Genomic DNA, 21,823 nt, shown 5'->3' on the forward strand with positions numbered 1-21,823 from the left:
GCATCTTCTTCCTGTCGGTTAAATTTCGCGTCTGTAGCACGTCATTTTTGTGGTGTAGCAATTTTAATGGCCAGTAGTGTATTACTCTAACAGGAAAATGCTCGCCAACAAATTGCCCGCGAAACTCAACGTGCTCTGTAAACACGTGGAGCAACTTGCCAGCCCAGCGCGATCTCTATATTTGACCCCAGTCGATCACGGTTGGGAAATGATAGAGCGAGAAGTGACTTGTGCGACTCGTCGGTCAACGACTACTACAGAACCACAGCTCGAGCAGGTGCGGCATAACGTATCCTAGGGCAGTATTCGCTATATGCACGATCGACTGGATGCCAGAATCAGCGTTTATATTGCACCCGTGGAGGCTACACGAAATACTAATATGGGCGGTTGACCATGGGTCGGAACCTGGTACCTCAGAACCGCTTGTGCTAAAAAATGGCTCTGACCACTATGGGAGTTAACTTCTGAGGTCATCAGCCCCCTAGAACTTAGAACTAGTTAAACCTAACTAACCTAAGGACATCACACACACATCCATGCCCGAGGTAGGATTCGAACCTGCGACCGTAGCGGTCGCGCGGTTACAGGCTGCAGTGCCTATAACTGCTCGGACACTCCGGCCGGCCCGCTTGTGCTATTGATCTATAAATGTTATCATTTCATGCACTCCATATGCACTTTTGCAATAATAAACCTTGAGTTGAATGGAAACCCCTAAAAGGATATACTAAGTTTTCAGGCAGTGTATTAACATCGCTGCTGTGCATTTTTTTCATTGAATTGAGAAACTGACACTGTTGGAGTGAATCGTAAATCATTAACTGTGTTTAATATTAATTCTTATGTTATGTTTATTCATTTTGAGTTTGAGGAGAAAGCTCTTGCGTGTGGGTTGACATATTACGAACTCCTTTCGCGGAATACAATGTGTTGTAGAACTATTATAGGTTTCGAAACAAGTAAAGGCAAACTTGTTCCCCTTTGTGACGTCCCCGCACTCCAACCGCGTGCTGACATTGTCGACGCCGTAGAGCTGCTACTGCCAAAGCTGTCTCAGTGGAGTTGAGACACAATGCGCGATGACGTAAGTATCCGTTGGTGAAAGGGAGACAGAAATGCGAACAGGTACGATGGATACTTCTTCTGATTTAAGATTGAATGATTCATTGCCCGGATATGCAGTAGTTGTTAAATCTTATCTCATCCGCATCGTACACACCACCAAATGCAAGGAAACATTGTAATTATCAGGCTTCTCGTACGTTGTTGGCTCGTTGCTTTGGAGTTGTTAAACCTTTATGAAGCGAGAGTCACAGATACTCTTTGACCCCGTCTGAGTGAACCTACGCCGTAATGTTGAAAAGAAAAGATAAAAAGTTCTCTTTTCAATTAATAAAGTAGGTATTTTGATATTCAGATTAAATTGTCCCCCTGCTGAACAGTCGTTGGTTAACTATCATTGATTAAATCACTTAATAATGTAATCCACGCTTGATATTTCACTTGGAACAAACAGTTTACTGTTCCTTGGCCACTAAATACTTTATAACTTTCGTACCACACGCACGCGCAGTTAGTTGGCTAAGTCAGTTCTATTAAAATTAAATTTATTGACAATTACGACAACTTGACTCTTCAGCGTAATTGTATTATCTTCGTGAAGTCGTGTAATTGTGTCCTACTCGAGACTAATTTAGTGTAGTCCTTTGATATACTATACACTCTTCTTTTAGTTCCAACTATTTGAAAATCAAGTCCAATATTCACTAGTTTCGTCAATAAAGTTCAATTAACCCGTTATGCACGGTTAAACGTGTCTATCAGTTCCTGCCTCTGCTTAGAAAATCAGTTTCCGAAGTTCGTGAATCACGTCACGTAAGAAATACTTCTGAACGCAAAACCATCTCGTCGCGTTCCGTACTCTCAATAACTAAGACAAGAAATGTTCTCGCGCGTCTTTACAGGACGAGAGCCAGCAAGCGACTTCTTCTGTGAAAGAGTATTGTAAGCGCATTGAATTTCTTCGTTGCGCTTACAACTCTCTTCCACATAAAAGTTATCTTTGACTATCATCACCTTGGACTTAGCCTTCAAGATATTAATAGCAATTATCACTTGGATATTTGTCCATTAATTAAATCTGAGGTTTCTTCCTCCTCTTTTCATAACAAGAACTCTCAGTGATGTGTAATATAGTTGTTATCAAAACTTCTTGGTGTTACCTTATCGGCAAAGATGTCGTATTTGCCAAGATAACTCTTCCCTACTTCTAATTATGATATTCTGTCTTAATTGACTTTAAGGGGGTCGTTGGGGTGTTATACCCTCCACTCTAATCTTTCCGCTAAGACGATGCCGCTGGTTGTCACTCTGCTGTATGACTTTAGGCGCTCGGGCATTAGCAGCTTCAGGGCAGCAGAGCGAGTGTGGAACAGCAGGAGTGCGCAATCTTTACCTGTTGTACATTCAGCATAACTCGTTCTGTCAGAATTATGGCCCAAATTTTCGCGCGGGATCCATCTCCTTAAATGAGTTCAAGCTGGTGATATTTTCCTGTGTGCCACAAAAAAAAAGGCTCTGAGCACTATGGGACTCAACATCTTAGGTCATAAGTCCCCTAGAACTTAGAACTACTTAAACCTAACTGACCTAAGGACATCACACACACCCATACCCGAGGCAGGATTCGAACCTGCGACCGTAGCAGTCCCGCGGTTCCGGACTGCAGCGCCAGAACCGCTAGACCACCGCGGCCGGCTGTGTGCCACAATTCGACATCTGTGAACGCAGAGGAACAAGAAAATCTACTTAGTATAACTAAAGACAATTTTAGAGTCGACAGAAAAATTAAATTTTCGTAGATATCTTGGAAATATTCGACATGATCAACTCGAAGAAACTAACAGAAATTCCAAAAATAGCTTATTTAGGCTACTGCGACAGAGGGGAAAGAACAATTCAAACAACAAACAGCGATAGTAAACATAGAGAAATGAGGGCAACAACTGTTTAATGTGTCAGAGAAGGTGGCAATTTACCCCATCCCCGTTCAAAACTTACACAGCGTAGTCAATAAATCAGTGCAAGCAACGCTGCACATATATGAAAGTAAATGGGGAAAGGATACGGATGCTTCCATTTGTGGATGACATAGCTGAGATAGTCCTTTGTTAATGAAACCCGCAAAGAAATTCAGATGGCATGGGTTGACTGCTAAGACGTGAATACAACTTCTGTCTTCATCTGTGTATGCAGAATATTAAGAAATTAATATGGCAGAAAATAAACTGGTTACTTGATTATTATCAATTATCATATACTTTACGCTCGCATTTCCAACAAAAAGTACTCATGTAAAGTACAAATATTATGTTTACAAGCCACTCTGTCTACCTATTCCGTGAAACTATTGTTTGTACAATTGTATAAAAGACTACGCGCTAATTAATGCAACTGTTCTGATATTGTCTTATAAAATCTAGCTAAAAGAAATCGTCATACATATTCCCTGGTTTATCAAAGGCAGTCACAGTACAATTTAGATAAAGGGTAACTGTTATTTGGCATTTACGCAGTAGACTTCCTCTTCGATACAATAAAATATCTGGCAAGTTGCAGTCCGTAGCTCTAGATTAGATCCACTGCTCTCTGCTAACAGGCCTGGCGCCGCGCCACAGAGGGGGAAGAAATGCTGGCGCCAATAAATTATACAAACGCTTCCCCGAAAACCAACAGCAGCGTACATTCCGCTCAGCTGCGGATAATAAGCGAATAAATGAACAACATGTTGCTCCTGTCTTGGCGTGGTTTCTCGCAGTTGTTTCACGGACCACTCGCTGTCTACTTTATCGTTATGTATCTGCGTGAAGAGTGATTTATATCTTTATAAAGCGTTTCGAATTCACTTCAAGATTTGCAGTAAGGTTACGTATCTACGTATCTGTCGCCAGTTTACACTTTTATTGGTCTGTCAAAGACGTAAATTTTACTTGGAAATAGAACAGTTTATCAGTATTATTTTCAAGAATTACTCTATGCTGCAGGAAGAGTTGGGAAGGAGAAACATCTTTATACCTTTGGCGAAGAAGTAGGGAAACATGCATATGGTTTAATATATGAATTAAATTTTGAGCGCACTTTGCACCCAGCAAAGTGATGACTGAAATTTGTTATTCAATGATAGATCTGAAACAGCTGTTGATAAAGCGATGGTACTTGGCACATCGGCAAACGTTCAGAAGACACGATACCAAACAACACGTCATCTAGAAGAATACTTTCTTTTAGTTGTTTATTCCACACATAATATTCACGATTAATGTTATAAAGTGAAATGTGTAAACTGAACAAACACTGAACACATACGGTACATACATTAAAAAATTAGTATGTGTTAAATATTTATAAGGCTATGTGCTCACTATTTGCATGTTCCTTGCTTTAAGAGTGACTAACTGTTCCTACCCAAGAATTACTCTGCTTTACAGAAGGATTTGCAAGGAATAACATCCTTAATATACATTTGAAAATCGTTCTGCTATCTATCGGACATTTTACTTTCCAGTTAGATTCGCTGAAGGATTAATATGCCGATCACTGCTCCTACTGTTTTCGTTGTCAAAAGCCTCTGTTCCCCTCAAACTCAGCTGTATTTTTGTAACAAATTTCATGCAGTAATAAATGTGCTGTGAGGCTTTTACTAATATTTCCTTGTACTTAATGAGATGCCTGCAAGACATATGTATGTCCGGACCCCTACATAATTCTATTAACAAGTTCGTAGGCTTCGACGGCTAGTGTCAATATGAATAAAATCATTTTGGGTTTCAGGCCGCCTCATTATAAAACACCTGTTTTACTTTTTGCCCAACTGAGGAGCTACCCCACAAAATTTTTGTGTAGGACATCAGAAAATGAAAGTCTGTAAAATATATTAACCGACTAACTTCTGTATCCGCGAAGTTGAACATTATTCTTATGGTAAAACTAGACAAAATTAAACCTTTCAGCAGGTCTACTAAGTTTTTCATCCGTATGCATACCTAAGAACTTAAAGATTTGTATCAGTTTTATTGTTTGTTGTTGATATATGGGGTTAAAAGGGGGAGGGATATTTTTATACTACAGTACATAATGAGTTATGATTCTTCAAAATTTAAAGCTGGCCCTCTTTGGTGAAAAACCAATTAGCAGCTTACACGAAAGCATCATTTACTATTTCCTTTGTTGATTCTTCTTTATTCGGTTTCCAGATAATGCTTGTGTAATCTCCTAAATCATGCCTCTTGATTCAAATAAAATAGTAGATTAAGAACAAAAAGCAGGAACAGAAGTGAGTCAATGACCGGACCTATTTCAGAGATTATCCCACAATGGTACTGTTTAGAACTTTCTATCCGTGGACAAGTCTTGACTACGAGTTAGGAAGGAGCAATAGGCCATAAAAGTCTCGTGTTCTTATTAAATGCTAATCGTCACTACTACAGCAGGAATCGTATTTTTTAGCTAGTAACAGAACATAATTTGCCACAACAGCCCACGCTGTCGCTGAGCCTGCCTTGTAAACCGATACCTAGGCTGTAACACACATAAAAAATAAAAAAATTAAAAAAAAACAAAGAGTTGAAACAGTTTGTTCCATTCTCTTGCATATTTAGTATAAAATACAACGAGAGTTATCGCAGCATATTCAAATCAACAAACAGCAGTAACAATCCGCTGTGCTGAGATACGAAATATTTGCCATAATGTTAAACATTACTCTTTCGTATATCATCTTCCCCTGGTGTTCTACACTGATTTTGAAACGTAATAACTGTCAGACTTGTAGCAAAATTCTAGTATCCCGAAGACAATGAAAAGACGACCATAGTGTGTTAAGTTTTTGTACCGTAGTACGGAAACATTTCGTCTCTTACAGGGTTTCCTATAGAAATCAGTACGTATCAATTCATTGCCCCGTACACTTTCTACAGGTATACGGAAATCCGTTTATGGTAAACCATGAGGTAAATATCAGTATTAGGTACGTAGCGGGGTTGCATATTGGTAAAAGCACCGGAAACGTAGTCGGGAAAAGAGCGGTCCAAATACTTATCCGAGTAAGGAAATTTAAATTCTACATTGCTTACCTGCAACATTTAAGGTGAAAGCCATCTAATTTACCACTCATTGTTGTCCAATGTGATATTATGTTTCCGTCTTCTGCGCGTCTCTAATATGCAGTGCACTCGATCTTTCCGACCTTACGATTCGCGTTTTGTTTCCATAACTTTTGTACATTAGTTGCACCTCAGGACGTCCTTAGTGCAAAGGGTAAAGTACAAGAGAAAATCCTGTGCTACCGTCTTAAATAATAGATTTTGGATGGAGTAAAGGGTCACAGCTGCAGTATGGTACCATATGCAAGACAAAACGAGAAGCTTATGAAGTGTTTGACACCTTTTTAACTATTTCAGTTTTTCTTCAAAGATACGCACATTGCGATAATACCGTGTAACATTCCGTCTAACCTTGATAGTGGTATCAATTCGGCGGATACGATAGTCGTAAAATCTCGTCGGATTTGCTGTATACATCTTTAGCCACTCATTTTGACTGGACGACGTCGTGATACAAAACTCTAGGGTTCCTGATAGATGTGTTTCACGTACCGTCCTAAACTTGTGCAAGCATTGCTATTTACGCATATAGAATTTTTTTCGTGATTTTCTTTACATTTCTATTCTTTTTCTTTTGTTCATATGGGCATTTCTAATTGTGATTACGCAACATTCTACTGTGGTTTTTAAATGTAAATATGTAATTGTGATTATTTCATTTGCCAATGGATAAATACGTTTCTTGATTTGTACCTGTGGTGAAGTTTGTAAAGTTCTCTTTTGGAATATTATTAATTGTGAAAAATGCAGTCAATAACATTTATAAAGATTTATGTAATTTACGATAACGATATAACTACTATAGACAGGGGACAGCGATAGTGATATCGATAGTCGAAAGTGTCGTTGTGTAATTGAGGGGACGGTGGATGGTGTGTCTGTGAAGCGTGCGAGGAAAATAGTACTGTTTTTTTATGAAAAGCATACATAATTGTATGGGCAGTGATACCGAACTATCAGATTGTTAATTCTGTTTACCACTGCGGTATGTAATGCCATCGCCAGCGTACTTTAAGAGCAAATAAACCGGACTGTGAAAGTGCCGCTAACAATACTTTGTTGTGGCCGACACGAACAGTGCTTTTATGCGAATGAACTTTGCTGGTATTGGTTTTGGGTGGTGGAACGGATGTCTATCACATTCTACCAAGCCATGAAAGTGAAGACTTCAATTAACGGTGCAACATAAATGACTTTGTCCGAGTTTGAAATGCGAGAACAGAGTGGACATTGTTTACCGTGTGCTTCACACACAAGAACAATTCTATGAACTGTGTATTTGTGGCTAAGACTATATGAATGTGACGAACTGTGTAATTATGGACGATAGCATCACGGACAGTGCATAAAGTGTAAAAACGAGCGATGTCTGCGTAATGTACTTTGAAAGAGAGGACATGTCAACAACGGTCGTATACTGACGTCTTGTGGTTTGTTAATCACCACGGGGTTAATGATACAGCTGTGCCGGGACTTTATTTGCGTTTCGCCGGAGAAGATTAACCAGCGGACCTGCCTGTATCCTGCTCTCATCATCGTAACCCGCCGACATCGTGCTGCCCAACGCAGCGCTTCGTATGCAACAAAAAGTTAAGAGATTTCGCCGAACGCTATCCCCTGACCTAGAAACTTTCTTTCTCTATTAAAAGTATAAGAATTACAGACTCTATTCAAATAAATTCTTTGTTTAGTTTATGTTTACTTTATGCTAACGAAAATAAAATTACAATCAGTGAATTAAAAGTTGCCTTGTAGTCATTGTTGAAACACCAATAAATATAAACTTCTTCCTCTCATTAGAACTAATTCTCCATGCATGTCAAAACTATTGTAGTTATTTTATGTAGTTTTATGTATTGTTATGAGACTAGATATATGACAGTGACTAATAAGAGTATTTTGTCGCGAAATATGGCGTCACTTGAAAATTACAGCGACCGCCATAACTGCTTGCGTTCTGACCAATAACGTAAAAGATGCTATTCCCGTATTGGTGCATTTCCTGACGTGAGCGGGAATTACAAATATCAGCTGTCAAATCACGTAGGGACTGTTTACCAAGTAATAAAAGTCTTTGATATTGTATTGCTACGAGTCGTAGTGTTAAGAGACACTGGTTATACTCAAAAGTGGGTAGATGTATGATGAACCCCTCCCCCCCCCCCCTAGTGTTCATGCAATTATTAACAGTATTGTGTGTGATTCACGAAATTTTGTCACTTTTTCTAATTCCTGTCAGATATAGTCTTAGATGTCTTTGAAGTTTCAGAGAATATATACACAATTTTGTCGGTTCAGGTTAATTTCAGAGCAGTTTCTCGTGAATATTAGAGTTTTCAGTTCATAAACAAAGTGGGATCGTGACCAATTGATAAGTATAACAAAGAGTGTGGTTTTTCAACTAGAATTTTGGAAGACTTCACAGTTCAGATTTTGATAATTATTTTTCCTGTGGGTTGAGGTCATCACAAACTGTCGCAGCCATTTTATATAGGATAAAGATTGTGCGACTGGTCAAAAGGAAATTGTGCTGTTTTGAGTGTCGTCACGATAGTCTGTTTCGCCTTATCATTCTGGCGGATTGTAATTAAGATTAATTAAAAGTGTGTTTGATGTTATTAACACAGTATGTTGCCTGTAAGTGCCCTTTCTAACCACAATTATGTTATAGTCTGTTAGTCGAACTCTAGATTTGAGAGACAAAGATGTAAATTACCATGTGCTGAATGAGTGTGTGGTTCGAGCGGTAAAGACCAATATGATAACAGCCGGTTCCGAGAAGAACAGTCAGAGGCAATCTAAAAATTTAATTAATTGTTGAAAATAATGGTATAGCTTTACATTTATTCGGTGCAACCTCAGGCTGGTGATAACCTCTCTTGAAATTTATTGTTGAAAAATATTTTCTTTGGCCTAAATGATCCAAGGATTCTGTGATGTTTGGCAAAGGATAACCGTCCATTATGGCTTTCGCATTTATGCGCTCGTAATCACAACAAAACCTAAATTTTTGTTTTCCACCCGTTGATTTGTTTGACACTATGACTATTCCTGTCCCTCATTGACTATTACTTTCTTCACTTGTTTCATCTTTCATCTGTTGATCGATAATTTCCTCCAAAATTGACTGTAAGTATCTAGGTATACAACATAATTTGCTGTAGACTGGTGATTCACTTCCCATTGGTATGTTGTGCTGTATAATATGTGTAGTGGGTAATGGCCCTTTTGGAAAAAATAAATCCTTAAATTCCAATACCCGTTTTTTACTGCTTCCCTCTTGTTCTTCACTTGTTCTCGTAATGCAGTTTCAGTAAGGTCCGGCGAATGTCTGACATCCCTCCAGGGTACCCATATTAGCGTTTAATAACCCCTTTATTAACTCTATGTCCTCTCTGCTAAAATTATCTATAAAGACAGTTACGTTCTTTCCATCCTTTATTTATTGTACGTATACAGTACCTCTTTTAACTAAGCAACCTGCCTTATCTAATATTTCATTCTCTTTTAATGGATCCCCCACAGACAAAATTCCTACCTGCAGGGTAGACTCAACACTGACACAAAGTGGTTTCCCAGTACCCTTAGGTACACCAGCGTGCAAATCAATTCTCAGTGTGGTCGTTTGTTTTTTAATCGGTTCGTCTATCGTGACAGACTCCCCTTGTGACATCCCTACACTGGCAACGGCTTCACTTAACTGCAATATTTTTCTGTGAAGTTCCACCTTATGTGGCCAAAGATCGATTATATTACAACGTTGATATAAGAAATCTAATCTAGAATCTTGTCATAGCCCTCATACACGTGTCGCACAGTCTCTGCACATTGTTGAAACTCAACCACATCCAGGTAAAAGTCTTCGTCCATCGATCCTAATGGTGTGACATCTGTACCACACAATACTGGACACAAAATCTGTACCATGGTGACCCCATTGCTTACGTTTCACCAGAAGAATACTGGCGACCGACGCAACCATCTTTGTGTCCAACAATATCGTGAAACCATTTTTTCTACTATTCCTCTTATCGCACTGTCCACCTCTGCATATGGTTTCATAGCATCCGATCTTACTGGGAATGACAATAGGTGGACCTGGGATTCTTCTTGGCGTTTAACACCTTGTTGTTCTCCGCTCCTCTACTTCTAAAACTGTTACTTCCGTTTACTTTATCGACATCACCCTGAGGTTGGTGACACTGCCTTCTTAGATGCCTTGTTCCTCCAAACCTGAAACATTTTGTATTCGCTGCTAACACTGTCCATTTACCCTGCGTTCCAGTCAACAAATAGACCTCTTCGCTCTCTACAGCTGATCGTACTGTTGTGGGTAAATTCACCACAACCCCTGTCCGCACACGTCTTGACATTTCCGCATGCAAACCTCTTAAAAATGCATCGAGCGCTGTCTGCTCAGCTTATTGCAGAATGGTTTCATTGACGATAGCACCCTGTCCTAGTTCATAGGAACATCCATTAATTTTCCATTTATTATCCGCAAATTCATCCACAGTTTCAGTATTTTTCTTAGTTATTATCCCTAATTATTCCTTGTAGTGTCTGGTAATGTTTCATTTTGTATGCCTCTGAATTTACTCTTTTTTAAATTCTTTGAATGTTGAGGCTTCCTTAACCGCTTCTCTATATCCTACATACGTTTTAGCTCCCCTGCTAGTCTCGGTTTTGGAACATTCAATAATTCATTATCAGACCAATCTCCCATCTGAGTCAGAACTCCAAGGCCTGCACATCGTCGTTTGCCTTCCCAGAAAAAGGAGCAATTAAACTGGCGGCTGATAAATCTACAATCCTTTTATGGTGATCGTGATTCTACCAAGCCACTGTTAATTGTGCTACCTTTTCTAAGAATATGCATACTGCTACTGGTTCTGCCTGCAGCTGACTGTTGCAACTCACTTCCCCTATGGCGTACTACATTACACATTACAGTGTTAATTTCTCCCCCTCATTGCTATTATCTTACTCATATATCTATTAATAATTAGTTGGAACCATTTACTGATGCATGTCAAGGCTGTACAATTTTCTGTGGGATGAGCGACCTTCTGAAAAAGGAGAAGATAGTGGTTCGCAATCAGCTAACACCTGAAGAGGCTTAATTTTGCTCCAGTCATCTAAATGTTATGGAACAAAGTGGTGTGGCGCATTGGTTTCCTTTTTTAAATTTTAGTTATGTCGAATTGCTTTAGTGTGGATTGGAAATTGCTGTAATCCGTTCACTATCACCGATTTCTCCTGTATATGAAAGTGAAATAAAGTAAAGGCATGGTGAACTGAAATAAAGAACTTAATTTTAAGAAAGAACTGAAATTGTCCCCACAACCAAAAGAATAGTACAAGACTATTTCTCCCTAAAAAAGCTTGAGAATTATTTGAAATGAAATAATAAAATTAATCAGAGGAAATATAATCTGAATGTTACCAGACAGAGAAATTCTTTGATACTAATATTTAATTGTTCAAAGTAAGGTTCAAAGATTTATTAGTTTAATAACATGTCCAAATATTATCAGAAAATAATTTCTAAGTAAAATCACCAAATTTTCAAAGCAGTTCGTTCATCTTACAGATAGGTACTCAAAGATAATAAAGATAAATTATTTACTTGTAGTATAAATAAATAGATGCATAACAGAGATATTAATTTTGTTCAACGAAGAAAACAGAAAAATTTGTAGTGGTAGAATATTATATTGGTTACTGAGCAACCAGTTACACCTGTGGAACTTAATTTGTCGACAGATATAATTTGTGAAAATTGAGTTTCTGTAATAAAACTGTTATTTAAACGAATTATCTGATAACAAAGCTTCGAAGCTAGAAGGTGACTTTTAGCCTTATGACCAGTTATAAGATGTATGTTGGCTATATGTAATTTTAATGCAAGCAATAATGAGGGGAATGAATCAATGGCAGGCATAGAGAAGCGCTTCTGATTGCCATTTTCTAAGAAAGATTATTTATTATGAAGATAACTTATGATAAGGAAATTTACAGTCATAAGTTTGTTAGATAACTAGAAATATTTATTGCGAGGTTTAAGTTAACTTTATTCACAATATCCCAAAAATTCAGTATAATAAGAGTATACGTTACATGTGTAAAGTCATAATTGCAGCATATGCTGTGATGCGCTAGCTTTGATTGTAACATTGGGATCCATTCCAAATTTACGATTTAGCACATACGAACAAGGTGTGCAAGAATATCGGTATTTGTGATCGCTGTCGATTGAGATGCATGTGCATAAATAAATTTTTGTATACCTTCAATAATTTGATAAGTAAGATCATACTGAGGTGGATCGAAGTACCTGTAGACGAATAATCAGGCATTTTCACACATCTATAATTTCTTCGTGTGTAGTAACAATTAGTACATTTTCACACTGTAGGACGTGACGTATAGTGCGCTACTTACATTATAAGTGAGATTCATTGTACTGATAAGGAGCTTGGATGATTAACTATTGTTCAAAGTAAATATCTATCCGAATTTTACTCCATGTAAAACAGCAGAGAAAGTGGTTTATTGTGTAAGATCTGCTGCAGTAAAAGAAGTGTTTAGTCTCTAGCAGAATGAGGAGAGCACCAGGAATGACACTCTATGTTAAGACAGTCACTTGTGCATACCGACATTAAGTCCCGATAGTTTACTACACAAAAGCATTAGAATAGTTTCGGCTGAGAGCACTCAGTTAATTTAACGGAAGATACGAGGTGCGACAGGCTGTCTGAGCGTTCACCAAAGTAAGAAGGTATGCGTACAGCCATTGGAATAAAGCGCTTGTCATCATGGACGTGTACACAGCAAATAAAATGTAGAAGAAAGAGGGTTGGGTTGTTTGGGGGGAAGAGACCAGACAGCAAGGTCATCGGTCTCATCGGATTAGGGAGGGAAGTCGGCCGTGCCCATTCAAAGGAACCATCCCACCATTTGCCTGGAGCGATTTAGGGAAATCACGGAAAACCTAAATCAGGATGGCCGGACGCGGGATTCAACCGTCGTCCTCCCGAATGCGAGTCCAGTGTGCTAGCCACTGCGCCATCTCGCCCTAAAAGAAAGGGAAACAATACATCGTAACTTGTGATTTAAAGGAACTGCAGCTGGTCGAATACTTGAAGAAATTAGATAACGACATCCATAACTTTATTTAGTATTTTTATTTAGCTACCAGTTTAGGAGCCAATCAGTACCATCTTCAAACCTCTGTAGAAATCGACAAAATCATCAAACTGACAATATAAATCTAAATTGTTATGCAACATCAATTGTTATTATTTACAATACATTTGCATTAGTAGGAAGTATAAAAAGAGAGATCAAACGTATCAAGACATAAAAATAAAATGCATGGCGTAAAAACTTTGGTCACTAAATTGCCATCCACCCGTAACTGTTTTAGTAACAGCCACTTCAAAAAACTATAATTCTAACATAGTATTACGAAATACAATACAAATAACTTTACTGTAGTACTTATAAAAGTCTTCACAGAACAGTACGCATAGTCATGTCATACGAACATTGGTATCACATACAGTGGTTATGAAGACAGAGTATCCGTCTCCTCACACAAAGAGGAAAAGGAAATAATGATTGTGTAAGTGTGATAAAGGAAGAAGACGAACCGACTCTAATGGTGTAATTGAGTTGTGAAGGAATGCACGAACCGGTAAAAAAAATAGAAAACAAAAAATGAGAAATATGCATTTAGGGCAAAGTAAAAGCCTTCTTCGAAATCGTAACTTTTTTTTGTAGTAGCGCATAGCTTGAGTAACATATCCCATTACTCGAGTGTCGTGCGACATGCCCACTAAAAACAAATTCCAAATAACGTAACCAGGGAAAAGTGGTACAACGGAAAATACAAAACCACAATTCATCAACTGATATGTCAAAACTTAATGAAGTCGACCTCAACGAAACACGAGTGTTCAGACTAAGGACCAAGAAAGACAGAATAACATTAATAACGCAGGATGTGAACCAACAACAGTAACATCGTAGAAACGCCGGATAGGGATAGAACATACGACAAGAGCAATGACATACAAAAATTAAGACATCGATGTTTTGGTGGAATAGTCAGTACCAAAGGGACACAACACAGACCTTAAAAGAAATAAAAAGGTGGGATGAAAACAAACTCCGTCTTCCAGTCACAAGGCTACATAAACGTAAAGGATGAAAATGTGTTAACCCAATGATAAAAAAGTTGACAGCCAAAATGTATTATTAAAATACAAAATTGAAGCAACTTTCTTACGGCATGCAAACTCGTATCACTATATAAAAAGAATAACATAACGTCCGATACTAAAAAATAAATTCACTCAATTAACTATCACCACATCGTAATAATTATCGCCATAACAACAGTACTATAAAGCCAGAACCTTCGGTAATGGGATCAAACAGTACTACAGACGTAAAACGAATGGTCTACGGCAAGGTAAAATGGACATAATACCTCTGTTAAAGTGAACAATACGCACAGGGTACCTTAATTGTGAGCAGGCGAGAACCCATTACACGAAAAATACTATAAATGAAGTGTTCAATACAAAATGTTCTCCTAAAGATCAGATGGAATATAAAATAAAAACCAGTAGACTGATGCTAATACGAAGCGATATTGTGTTTGTACTCTGTCCAACGTCAATGAAGCGGAAAATGTGAGATGAAATGAAATGTGAAATCGAATCGTAAAAAGTCAGATTAACGAAGGAGAACGTCAAACAAGTAAGACTTACAAAGAGGAATAATACATCCTCAAAAATATCCAATCATCAAAAGTGACATAAATGTAAATTATAAGAAGATGAGAAAGAGTCACCATTGGTTATGTATCACCACTACCACGCAACGTGTGTAACTGCCAAAAAGTATTATTTTGGTAACCCAGAACCCTCAGTTTAAAATAGTTCATTACAGCGAGGGTGACATGAGGAGGACCTTGCATTTAAATCTCTGTAGATTATTGATCATGAAGGTTAAAGCATACGTAAGGAAATAACAGAAAGCTAGCAAAGGCTATTGAAAATAGAAAAATTGAAGCATCACACTGGCAGCGCGCCAGCCTGTATCACTAGATGGACTGTGACGCTCAGTAAAACCTAAAAAAGACATGTTAGTAGGCAACAGAGCTTGTTGTTCTCCGACTGCTATGCTACATAAATTAATAAAAATGGGGCTTTTTGCTAAAGAATAAATTAAAGCAAGTTACTATCCCATATGATGATAGTTATCGCCATAATTATAGTACCATGAAGCCAAAAACTTCGATAATGAGATCAAACCGTACTACAGATGTAACATTAATGGATTACAATAAGGGAACATGGAAACAATACACCAATTACAGTGAACAATATATAGAGAGTATCTAAATCATGAATAAGCAAGAACATTTGAAACGAAAAATGCTACAAATAAAATTCCCAGTACAAAAAGTACTCATAAAGATCAGTCGTAATATAAGATAAACATCAGTAAAATGACGGTAGTATGAAGCAAAATTGTGCACAGATCTTGCAGTGTCAAGAAAGCCGAAAATGGGAGACAAAGTTGTAAAATATTGTAGCTATGTTGTAAAAGGTGGATTAATAGAGGAGAACGTCCAAGAAGGGATGAGGTATACAAACGCAAAAGCAAGAAACAGTCAATCATCACGTCACGTAAAAGAAATAGTACACAAAGGCGAGAAACAGTCGACGTATACCAATATCATGACGCCCACTTAAGAAATAGTGGCTGTGTAGCAATGACAGTAAATGCCAGAAAGCACTACTGTGGTATCCTAGCACCCTCAATAGCATACAGAGGTAGACAATACGGAAAAATTCTATGACAAATGTAGTAGACTATTGATCATAATGGTAAAAGCTTACTGCAGGAAAGGCCACAAGAGAAGTTTTCATAATGAAAACAGAGGCCTTACTATGTGGAAAAGCGATGCTATCCAGTTTTATAAGAACTTAAGGGTGATGTAAAAAGCCGTAAAAAAGATTGTGTAACCTCATTCATTCATCGCTTCCAAAGATGTATCTGAAATGAAGAAATTATGCCATATCGTACAATGCTGAAATTATGTTGTTTGTTAACATGTCAAAGTGGCTGACCCATGAGACATATAGTTACGGACTCCACTAGTTTCTTACGAGAAACCTCTGGTAATCAAATAAATAGAAAGAAAGAGAAACAATGCACTCACCTATTCATGAAACTAGGCAGGTTATCAGTCGCTTGTGTTATTGTAGGAACCACTATACCCAACTGATTTTTGTAAAGTTGCTTCGTAAAACGTAGAATGAGTAACGGACTTTCCTCTTTGAAGGACGGGGTGACATTTGTCGCTAGAGGTGTGATGGGTCCACATGTGTTGAGGGGGTCTTCTTACATGCCCATTTTTGCGCCACTGTGTTATGCAACACGCTTCAATCGGAATCTTCCTCATCTGGAAGCTGCTGCTTCGTAACTCTCTTATTCTTTTTTACGATCATCTTTCTTCTGTTAGCCCCGTATGTTGAAGGTCGATCAGATTGTCTCATGAAGCTCTTGGACTAGATGTTTTTGAAGGTGGTGTCTTTTCTGTACTCTTCGTACTTGCTTTCTTTTTCCCAAAGCGTTTTTCAAAGGAGATGGCATCAACACTACTGCTCTTGGTAGAAGCAGAGGAGATCCGAATTTAAAAGTAGAAACCACCGTTTCTTGCACATCAGTAACTAACTGCAGTCGACAATGACTCTGCTGCAGCTTCTGAAATCTTATCAGCATTTGTTGCAGATTCCTGAGGAGGAAAATCCATGGATGAAACCAGGGGTTCTCAAGGATAGAACCCACACTTTAAGAAACCGTTTTTAGCCACTTTTGTTATTGGAGTTCTGCAGTATGCCCAACACATCAACTGTCCAAGGTCACTCAAACACTGGTAAGATGGCTACTGGAATAAAATTCAGATCATCTGATTGAATCAAATGTCTTAAAAATTCAGGTACTAAAATAGTAAAACCTATTAGTACCTGCTATTAGAGACCATACCTTACTTATTTAAGCACATCCTAACCTTTATGTGACGGTGGACGAAGCTTTTATCAGTTAGATCAGAAAGAGCATGCTTCAAAGCACTGTTTCATATGAAACACTTTGAAAGTAAGTCTTCCATGGTTTAAGAAAGACCTCTCAATTGAACTCTGTAGAAATTGTTTGCCCTGCTCACATCAAAAAAATATCTGTGGAGAGCGAAATGTAAATAGCACTGGCTCCACAGGATGGCCGTTGCTACTGGTTGTCGGAGCGAGCTACAAATGCGGCACCAAATAAGAGAGATATTCAACTACCCAGAATTTAGCAACCACCCGAAATATGGACACTTCAACGTATCTAAGACAACTTCTACTAGCATGTTGGATAACGTTAAACGACGTCACCGTACATCTCTAAACTCCAAAAAGGAAAAAAATGTATTTTCTTCTACCGTTAACTTTTTGGAGGCCGCTGGTAACAGTTTCGACTGAGAAAAGTTAGTAGCGAATCAATGTTTAAGTCATTATTCATTTCAGACAACGTAGCTACACCAAGTCTTAGGAATGTTCTGAATGTCTCAGTGGAACATTAATCACTACAGACTGAAACTTTACGATTAGCGACTGCCGCTGACCTACGACAACCTCAGCAGTTACTTTGTAATGTCAAGAGCGTGCACGAAGCAACAGCGATCACAATTTCACAAGGCCTTCCCTGTTAAAAACGATGTTTCTCTTCTGGAAAAGCTATAGCAGAACCGTTTGCACTATACAAATCCAGTGGTTGCAGTTAATATTTTCCAGTATCAGATTAACTGAGCGATTAGTTGAAAAGTACTTTATGAATGAGAACTTCGATATATTGACACTTGTTGAATGCAAAATCTACGCCAAGCCCTTGCTAATTTTATGTCCTAGTTTCAACACTCGCACGTAATCATAATCACGCGTAACAGCCAGGTTACGATATCAACCAGACCTAAGGGATAACAGAACGGATTACCTGCGACAGAACTCTCGCTCAAATGTTGTACAATTTGACAACTACGAATGTTTAGTTTGCGGTCACTTCTTGTATAATATGCCACGCGAATTTTAGTTATTCAGAAGTCGCAGATTGTATATTAAAACTAGAATTTCAGGTGTTCGTTTCTATCACAGGCTCGAGTCCACCTTACGGCAGTCCACGATCGAGTTTAATCTTTATTATGCAAAAGTATACCATCTATTGTTAGCTGCTTATATCTGTAGTCGAACATGATGATGACCGAGCTCCGAACTGTCTCTGTAGACTTCACAAAGCAATACTGTAAACTAAAAAATACGTACAAACACATATTCTGCTCTGGTTGGCTGATACACATCGTAGCCAATTCGATATTGGAATTAAACCGCGCAGTTCAGATTCTTTTGTATTTGACCAATCACGAGTTAATAGTTACTGCATGAACAAATGTAGAAAACTCACAATTGTAAAAATATCTGTCTCTTTAAATAACAGAATTATCGTAAAATATTTCTTGTTACCTTGTCCCATAAACCAGCTAGTTGCATTTAACAATATCCCCTGATTTACTCTCCCTTTACACAGTTCTTACGCTAACGTGTACTCAGTTAATAGACATAACAAAATTCATTTATTATATTACTTTCCGTTCTCACCATCGCTCACAATAATGAACAAACTAACAACAACTGACGGCAGTCAGAATAGTAACACCAGAAAAATGTTGTTTGCAAAATAAGTTTTAACTACGTATTATTTCATGGGTCGTAAGATGATGACACCTTTCGGCAACAGTCGTCAACTACATGAAGCTAGTTACGGGATCAGATCGCATCTGTCATTCCATTACCGTGACTCATTATATCTATCTGCTCGTTTCCATCTCTTTTTTACAAACTCGCGATGCAAGGCGCTACACCTCAAGTACTGTTACTGTAATCCATGTTTTCGATTGTATTTCATCTAAGTTAGCCAGGATGGAAAGAAGTAAAGAATGAACGAAGAGAGGGAAAAGAAGTAGTGAATGAATGAGACTTTTTAGTCTGGCGCCATATCGATATCACCTTCGAGAGAAACGAAAGAACAAGTAACTCAGTTGATTATGCGTGGAAAAAGAGAAAGGGGAGAAATTTATTTTGACCTGCTCGATGATACTACACACAGCAAAAAATGTTTTGCACCACCCCGGTTCCCAGAACCCCTGAAGATAGACGTTGACTGTGGATACTGTATCACATACACAGTCCCTTTGACTGTTCAGAGATGTCACTAAACCCGCCCAAAGATGTAAACAACCATCCATGAGCAGCGCCTGTTAGACGGAGGGGGTTCGACAGCCGATCAATTCCAGCCTTTCCACCAGGAAGGATGTACCCGGTACATATTGCCCGTAGTTCAACCACACCTAGACGATTAATACCGCAGTTCGATCGCGTCCGCATTGTTACTTTGTGCCAGGATGGGTTCTCAGCAAGTTAAGTGTCCAGGCGTCTCGGAGTGAACCAAAGCGATGTTTTTCGGACATGGAGCAGATACCGTGAGACAGGAACTGTCGATGACATGCCTCGCTCAGGCCACCCAAGGGCTATTACTGCAGTGGATGACCGCTACCTACGGATATGGCTAGTCGAAACACTGACAGCAACGCCATCAAGTTGAATAACGCTTTTCGTGCAGCCACAGGACGTCGTGTTACGACTCAAACTGTGCGCAATAGGCTGCATGATGCGCAACTTCACTCCCAACGTCCATGGCGAGGTCCATCTTTGCAACCACGACACCATGCAGTGCGGTATAGATGGGCCCAACAACATGCCAAATGCACCGCTCAGAATTGGCATGAAGTTCTCTTCACAGATGCATGTGCCTTCATCCAGACAATCGTCGGAGACTTGTTGGGAGGCAACCGTGTCAGGCTGAACGCCTTAGACACACCGTCCAGCGAGTGCAGCAAGGTGGAGGTTTCCTGATGTTTTAGGGTGGCATTATGTGGGGTTGACGTACGCCACTGGCGGTCATGGAAGACGGCGTAATACTGTACGACACGTAAATGACATCCTCCCACCGATAGTGCAACCAATTATCCAGACATAAACCCTACCGAACATGTCTGGGATACATTGTAAAGGGTTGTTTATTGACGACGTGACCCACAAACCACTCTGAGGGATCTACGCGGAATCGCCATTGAAGAGTGGTTCAATCTGGACCAAGAGTACCTTAATGAACTTGCGGATAGTACGCCACGACGAATACAGGTATGCACCAATGGAAGAGGTCGTGATACTTGGTATTAGGGGTACCGATGTGTACAGCTATCTGGGCCACCACCTCTGAAGGTCTCGCTGTTTGGTCGTACAACATGCAATGTGTGGTTTTCATAAGCAATAAAAAGGGCGGAAATGGTGTTCATTTCGATGTCTATTCCTATTTTCTATACAGTTTCCGGAACATACAGTTACCATTGAACATCGCTACTCACTTGTAAGAGTATAATGGCTTAATCTAGGTGACCATCACTCGTTCTTCAGTATACTCAAGAATACGATGCTTACAGTTACCTGATATCGTGGCACGTGTTAACGGGCTACACGTATGGCTTCTGATGTCGTTTGCTGTCACAATTTTTTTCCAGTATGCACAAAGCATTAAAACGCTTTTTAATGGTAGACACGAATATCTGTAACTACTTACAGTTCAAGTGAGCTGTTTATCGTCTCTATACCGCAATAAACATTTATCAAACTAACTGTCATCACGCTGTTTGTACTACGTCGGCTTACATGTATGTGTTAAAGCCGATACCTTGACGTTGTCGATATCCCTGATGTAGAACAGCATTTGGGCAAGAGACACACGAGACTTACTATATATTCTACAGGGAATTTGGTCAGGGACGGTGACAAAAACTTTCAGTTGCCAAGTAACGCTTACCTGGGGACCGCGAGACAGACAGGATTTACGTCGGACATGCTGTGCTAGACCACCCATCGTTGTTCTTGTATATATCTGTAAAGGCGTTTCTTCATCCCTGTTATTCGTGTTCTAACTGAAATCGAAAGCCACGTAAACCGAGGTGACAAAAGTTACGGGATAGTGATATGCTCGTATACACATGGCGGTACTGTTTCGTACACAAGGTATAAAAGGGCGGCGCACTGGCGGAGTTGTAACCTCCCACAAACTCGATCCTCCTCATCCGCTTGTCTCACCCATCCTCTCCCATCCCCGCCCACTGCCGAGCCTGTATTCCCACGTCCCACCCAGTCTCCATCTCTCCACCCTCCTTACCCTCTCCCAAGGTGGCTTCCGCTAGCTCCCCCTCCCTGATGATGTCCTCCTCCCCTCCATCTACCCCTCCTATCAACTTTGATCCTCCCCCTCCCCACTGCCCGTGTCCTTTCCTTTAGGCACCCTCCCTCCCTTCTCTCACCTTTTCCCCCCATCCCCCTTCCTTCATCCCTCTTCCCCTGGACTTCCCCTCCCCTTTCCTCGCTACCCCCTTCTCCTCTGCCCATGGCATCTCTGTTCTCCCCTCTCCCTCTTCCACCCCCCTCCTCCTCTCTTGGCAGGTCCCCAGACTCGCACACGCTACGTGGACT

The sequence above is a fragment of the Schistocerca cancellata genome, chromosome 5 (assembly GCF_023864275.1).
Source record: "Schistocerca cancellata isolate TAMUIC-IGC-003103 chromosome 5, iqSchCanc2.1, whole genome shotgun sequence".
Classification (NCBI taxonomy): Eukaryota; Metazoa; Arthropoda; class Insecta; order Orthoptera; family Acrididae; genus Schistocerca; species Schistocerca cancellata.